This window comes from Gouania willdenowi, chromosome 6, assembly GCF_900634775.1.
Source record: "Gouania willdenowi chromosome 6, fGouWil2.1, whole genome shotgun sequence".
In the NCBI taxonomy this organism is placed as follows: Eukaryota; Metazoa; Chordata; class Actinopteri; order Blenniiformes; family Gobiesocidae; genus Gouania; species Gouania willdenowi.
This window is the reverse complement of record NC_041049.1, coordinates 829,671-836,162: the sequence shown is the minus strand read 5'-3', so window position 1 is coordinate 836,162 and position 6,492 is coordinate 829,671. Positions and strand designations below refer to the sequence as shown.

At 42.8% G+C, this 6,492-nt stretch overlaps 1 pseudogene; it reads left to right on the top strand.

Annotated features, from left to right (window-relative positions):
• Positions 1-576: 576 nt before the first annotated feature.
• On the top strand, positions 577-5,960 carry LOC114465180 (ATP-dependent DNA helicase Q1-like; annotated as a pseudogene).
• The last annotated feature ends 532 nt before the right edge of the window (positions 5,961-6,492 follow it).

Below are 6,492 nucleotides of genomic sequence, written 5' to 3'. Positions count from 1 at the left end.
ATTTTAAGCAGGCTGGATCATGGCATGACTCCAGTGAGATGTTAAAATGTCTGTGAAGACTGGAGCAACTCAATAGCACAGTTTCTAAGGGTGGTGGGTGAGACAACATCCGGACCACTGGCCTTTTTCATGTTAAGACCTTTGAACAGCCTGCAGACAGCATGATTGTTCACAGTTAGAGTGGGGCACAGGGGAATGTGCCCCCCCCTCTTTGAGCTGTGGGGGGTGATGAGGGGTGAGGCTCCTTGTTGTAAACAGCAGCCAGTGAAGCTAATAGAATGATTTGCAGTGAATGAAAAGATAGGAGAGTAGTGCTAGTGGATCACTGTCACATCAATACACCAGCCATTTTTGATGTAGAAGCAGACACCTCCACCTTTATGCTTGCCTCCGGAGAGTCCCCATTGTCTGTCTGCGAGCAGCAGCCTGAAGCCCTCTAGGTCCACTGTGGTGTCCGGGATCAGCTCATTGAACCATGTCTCAGTAAAGCAGGATGAGGAAAAGTCTCTGTTCCTTCTCATCAGCAGCACTAGCTCGTCCATCTTATTGCTCAGTAAGTGGACGTTGGAGAGGAAAATGCTGGGTAGCGCGGTGCGGGATCCCCTTCTTCTTAATTGCACAAGCACTCCTCCACGTTTTCCTTTTCTGCAGCTTCTCACTTTTCGGACTAAAACATGAGCCAAATCTACCGCAGACGTTAAAAAAGCAGGTAGTCGATCCGTGGGCGTGGTTGATCTAATGTTTAGGAGCTCTTCGCGAGTGTAAGAGCCCCCAGACACACTTTTAAAGTTCAAAAACAGACAAAAAAAGAACGCACCAGTAAGCCAGAGCAACCATCTGTGGCGCCATCTTGACTAAGTAATTTTAAGGCTTTTTTTAAGGGATTCGTTAACTTCTTTAATGTGATATTTATTGTCTAAAGCGTGCCGACTGCGGCTGTTATAAACGTCATATTTCTGTGTGTCCCCGTTGTGTAGTTGTTGTCAAATGCACACAGGGAGGCAGACGTCACCTGTTCAGTAGCTGATCCTTCAGAGTGTTTAAATGAGATCCCACGTGCACGTGTCCTGGTGTTGTACAGTAACGTGCACGTGTCCTGGTGTTACGACCCCCTCTAGGATGTTATTCAAGGCTTGAGGAGCCGCAACATAAACAAGACACCACACAGAAAACAACGATTATCAAAAGTATTTATTAACAAAATTATAAAAGTACCAACAGAACAAACTAAAAGGGACTGGAGACCCTGGCCAAACTGAACAAAAGTAGGGAGGACACTGGGTCAACCCTATACAGGGCCGTCGTCCCAGCGTCCACCCTCTAAACTACAAAAACATACGAAAGACTAAAACCACCGGAACACGAAAACAGGACTACCAGAAATCTCCAGTCCAAACTAAAATAACAAACTTACAAAGATGTAAGTTTGAGCTGAAGAACTCTCCCCACATGTCTGCTACTGGTCAGTTGTTGTGCCTCTCTCTTTCTGGTCCTCTCAGCCCTTTATAAGCTCCTCCTCCCTCTCCTACCTGATTACTGATGTGAGCCAGGTGTGTTAGGAGAGGAGAGGAAGGGCAGGCTGAGAGGCCAGGAGGCACCAGCCGTAACACCTGGTGTTGTACAGTAACGTGCATGTGTCCTGGTGTTGTACAGGGATCGTGTACGTGTTCTCTCAGAAAGACGCTGCGCTAGTTTCTGCTGAGTTGCAGAAGAGGAACATCACAGCGTTCCCGTATCACGCCAACATGAACCCAGAGGATAAGACTAAGGTTCACCGACGGTGGAGCTCCAACAAGATCCAGGTAAACATCACCACCTCTCTAACTCAGTTACACTGAACAACAACATTTCACATCCTTCCCCGCTGTGTGTCCTCAGGTTGTCGTGGCAACCGTGGCCTTTGGGATGGGCATTGATAAGCCTGATGTCAGGTTTGTCATCCATCACACCATCAGCAAGTCCTTAGAGAACTACTACCAGGAGAGTGGAAGAGCAGGTACATGGCTAGCATTTAAACTGTTAGCATTTTAACTGTTACTACGCACTGCAGCTGACCACTATGTGTGTGTGTGTGTGTGTGTGTGCGTGTACAGGTCGTGATGATAAACCAGCCGACTGCATCGTGTATTTTGGTTTCTCTGACGTGTTCAGGATCAGCTCCATGGTGGTGATGGAGAACGTGGGTCAGAAAAAACTACACCAGATGGTGAATTACTGTCTGAGTCTGGACAGGTATCACACACACACACACACACACACACACACACCACACACACCACACCACACACACACACACACACACACACTTTATAGGTCCAGTATAATGAATAAATGACGATCTAATAGTTTATCTACAGTGATAAACATCCTTTATCCTCATTCAGAGGGTCAAAGTGTGAAAGTTCTGTTTCCTCTCTTGTTATTACACATGTTGTAATAAGTCAGCTTTAAACGGAACCGATGGATGTTTCTTGCGGAAACTCCTCCTCCTGCTAATCCTGGCTCCTCCTACACTATAAGAATGTGAGCTCCTCCCTCTCAAACTACCTCACAGATAAAACACACATAGCTAAGGCAGGTTGATATTACAGTTAATATCTTTCCATTATATAGATAAACCGAGGAGCGCTCACAATCAGTTTCACATTTATACCACCTCATATCTCCTTTATGGGATGATCTGATGTGTTTGTGACCCAATGCAATGGTCAGACAAAATACTGGACTATCGTCTCATTCTGTGGTCAGTAGAGGTGAGGAGGAGAAGAAAGACTGTTAATGATTAACTGTTGCCGTGACAAACACACTCGATGAAGCAGAGCCTGAAGTAGTGTGGTTTACGCCCACTTTTCAGAGGCTAAAACTCCAGAAAACAGGTGAGTTTGGGAAATAATGCTCAAATACTATGTTGTTGGGTTCTTAGAACAAATGGAGATGAGTGAAAAATAGAATTCTGGATCTTTAACACACACACACACACACACACACACACACACACACACACACATACAAACACACACTGTCAGAAACGCTGACCATCAACATCGTCGTGTGTGTCTGTGTGTTGTGTGTTTGTTTGTTTGTTTGTTGTTTGTGTGTGTGTGTGTGTGGTGTGTGTGCGTGCGTGCGTGCGTGTGTGTGTGTAGGTGCCGGCGCTCCTGATGGCGTCTCACTTTGACGAGGTTTGGGACGATGAAGATTGTGGTCAGATGTGCGACGTGTGTCGACACCCGACGTAGGTGGAGGTTTAGGGTCTATGTTACTAATCTAGATTAGATTAATCTATGTTAGCTGGCTTCAACTAACCAAACATTCCCTGTCAGATCAAGTGATCCCACCCACACTACGTGGGCGTGCCCATGAAAGGGGTGGAGTTGCAGTGTCTGACCAATCAATGGAGAGAACTGTCAGAATGAGCTTCTTTACAATGAATGGAGGAACAGATTATGATCTTAAATAAATATAATGAATATAAATCCATGATGACAGTGAAGAGCAACAGTGTTAGTGCAGCGCACAGCAGGAGGAGGAGCTTTTATACTCGCTCAGATCTGATCAACTTCATAACTTGGTCCTGACCAGGTTAGGTGTTGCTTAAGTTTAAAATGATGAATAATTAAAATCCATAATTCAGACCAAAAACAACACTGTTGTTACAGAAAAGACAGTAATGATAGAACTCAGACAGGAAGCTGCTGATACTGTTAATGTGTAGAAGTGTGACATTATTTATGATATTAATCTATTAGATGATAAATGAACAGCGCTCTGCAGTTAAACTTTATTACAGCACACACATGTTTCTATTCAGGTAGATCTATTTATCACACACTGGGATGAGAACACATTGTTTACTGTAGTATGTTCCTGATGATGATGTCAGCCTCATTATAGCGTATGAATGAATTAATGAATGAATTCACCTGTATCTACACACAGACTTCATCAGCTGACTGTAGATCAGTCCATCAGATATAAATCTATATCTTTCCTAAATGATGTCATCAGTAAATTAAAGTATTCATTTATAATTAATAATGTTCTTTATAAACTCAGTGTGTGTGTGTGTGTGTGTGTGTGTGTGTGGGTGGTGTGTGTGGGTGTGTGTGTGTGTGTGTGTGTGTGGTGTGTGTGTGTGTGTGTGTGGTGTGTGTGTGTGTGTGTGTGTGTGTGGTGTGTGTGTGTGTGTGTGTGTGTGTGTGTGTGTGCGTGTGTGTGTCACAGACTGCTCAGAGGTTGACATCAGCACACACGCGCGGCAGCTGCTGCAGATCCTGGAGTGTGCGTCCTCCATGGACGAGAGGCTGACTCCGTTGAAGCTGGTGGAGGCGTGGCTAGGGAGGGGGGCCGGCCAAACACAGGAAGTTGTCACACGTCACCACGCTGTCCCGCAGCTCAGCGGAGAGTGTGGTGCTACACCTCCTGCTGCAGGGTTACCTACGGTCAGTTAGCCACGCCCACAATAAGACAGACATCACGTTAAAAAACAACTGAATTCAAGTAAAATGAAGAAATAAAGTTAAAAAAGTGTGTGTGTGTGTGTGTCAGGGAGGACTTCAGCTTTACTCCGTACACCACTCATTTCTATGTGAAACTGGGTCGTAAATCTTCTCTACTTAAGGATCAAAGTCACAGCGTCAGCATCAAGATGAGAACAGCAGGGGGCGCTGGGCCTCAGGTATTAATGTTTCTAATATTTTTAATATTTCAGCTTCTCCTCTACGTCCACATCAACAAAGCAATCAACACAACAAAACCATTTTATGAACATTTTGAGCTCATTTTTGCTTATTTTTATCCTTTTTCTACAACTCCTCCAAACTCACCATATTATAACATATTTTCATCACTTGTTCTTGCCATATTTTTGCTCCTTTTAATGTATTTTTGCTACATTTCTCCCATTTCATTAGTCTTCTACATCACATTTAATGACTTTTTTCCACTTTCCAGACATGTTCAGCACATAAACATTTTCTACCACTTTTACACCTAATGTCACATATGTTGATCCATTATTGTCACTTTTTACCTCTTTCACCAGATTTCATGATTATTTTGCCAATTTAACCACATTCACCATTTGTCATTCCCACATTTTTCCAGTGTAAACTAATTGTTTCATTTTCAGTCACTTTGAACCATTTTATTAGTGATTAAAACCATGATTTCCATCTTTAAGATGACTATAATAATAATAATAAACGTTCCTGGATAACAGTGGATATTATTCAGATGAATAAATAAATGTGGTTATCACAGATTCATAGAACAATGGACCATCATTTTACTGACTTTATGGATGGACCCCAAAAATCTCCCCTTTATTCCCCCTTATAGATGGTCCTGTCTCCACATGACTGTTCTTCAATGTTCATGTCTGTGTTCAACCACCTTCAGCTACAGTGGGGGTCCCTGCTCTCTGGGACCTTTATTTTGGAGGGTCCCTGCTCTCTGGGACCTTTATTTTGGAGGGTCCCTGCTCTATGGGACCTTTATTTTGGAGGGTCCCCGCTCTCTGAGACCTTTATTTTGGAGGGTCCCCGCTCTCTGAGACCTTTATTTTGGAGGCTCCCCCTTCTCTGGGACCTTCATTTTAGGAAATAAAGGTTGAGAACCAGTGTCGTCTGAACGATGCTGAATGTTTGACTCACTGATCGTAATCAAAGAGACATCTGTAACATTGTTTAGATTCCAGTGAAGAGACAAAAGTTTCATTTGAAAAACAGAGATGGAAGGATTAGCAACGCAGTCACAAGATGAACCAGTGACCAGCTGAAGTGAAACACCTGCATCAGACTTACATGGGCTGCAGTGGTTAATGCTGAGTAATGATTAAATGTAATTCCTTTTAAATGATTTTCAGGTCAAAGCCACAAAGCGACAGAACAAAGGTGGTGAGGGAAATTCATCCGACGCTCCTATCATCGAAGAAACAGAGGGCGGAGCTTCTTCAGTGAACCTCCCACTGCAGACTGAGATCATCAGGTTTAGTCTCTGTTTACGTCTTAAACAGTGTCATTGGATTTATGAAGCAAAAGCAGAAAATATGATTTAAATTGTTTTAATGTGCTTTGAGCTCTTACGTTTGTGTTTTTTTTCTCTATAAAATCACCTTAAAATCAGTGAAATGAGTCGTTAGTGTTTCCTGCTTCATACATTTGTCCTTTAGTTCTAAACCAGGGGTATCAAACTCATTTTGGTTCAGGGGCCAAATATAAGTAGTTTGATCTAAAGGGGGCCACAGGTTTTAAACAGGAAAACTAGTCATTTAATAATAATTTCCCCAAGTTTGAACTTTGACGTATAAATATAAAAGTATGTAAGCGCTGACAATATCCAAGCATAAGTATTTTTTATTTTTTGAACAAAAGTGTTTATTCATATTTCAAGCTTCATCACTCATTTCTAAAGCTGTAGTGCTTTATCATTTTAACAAATAAACAAAACAACAAACTCTTGGCAGACGGTCATTTAAGCAATGGCAAAATA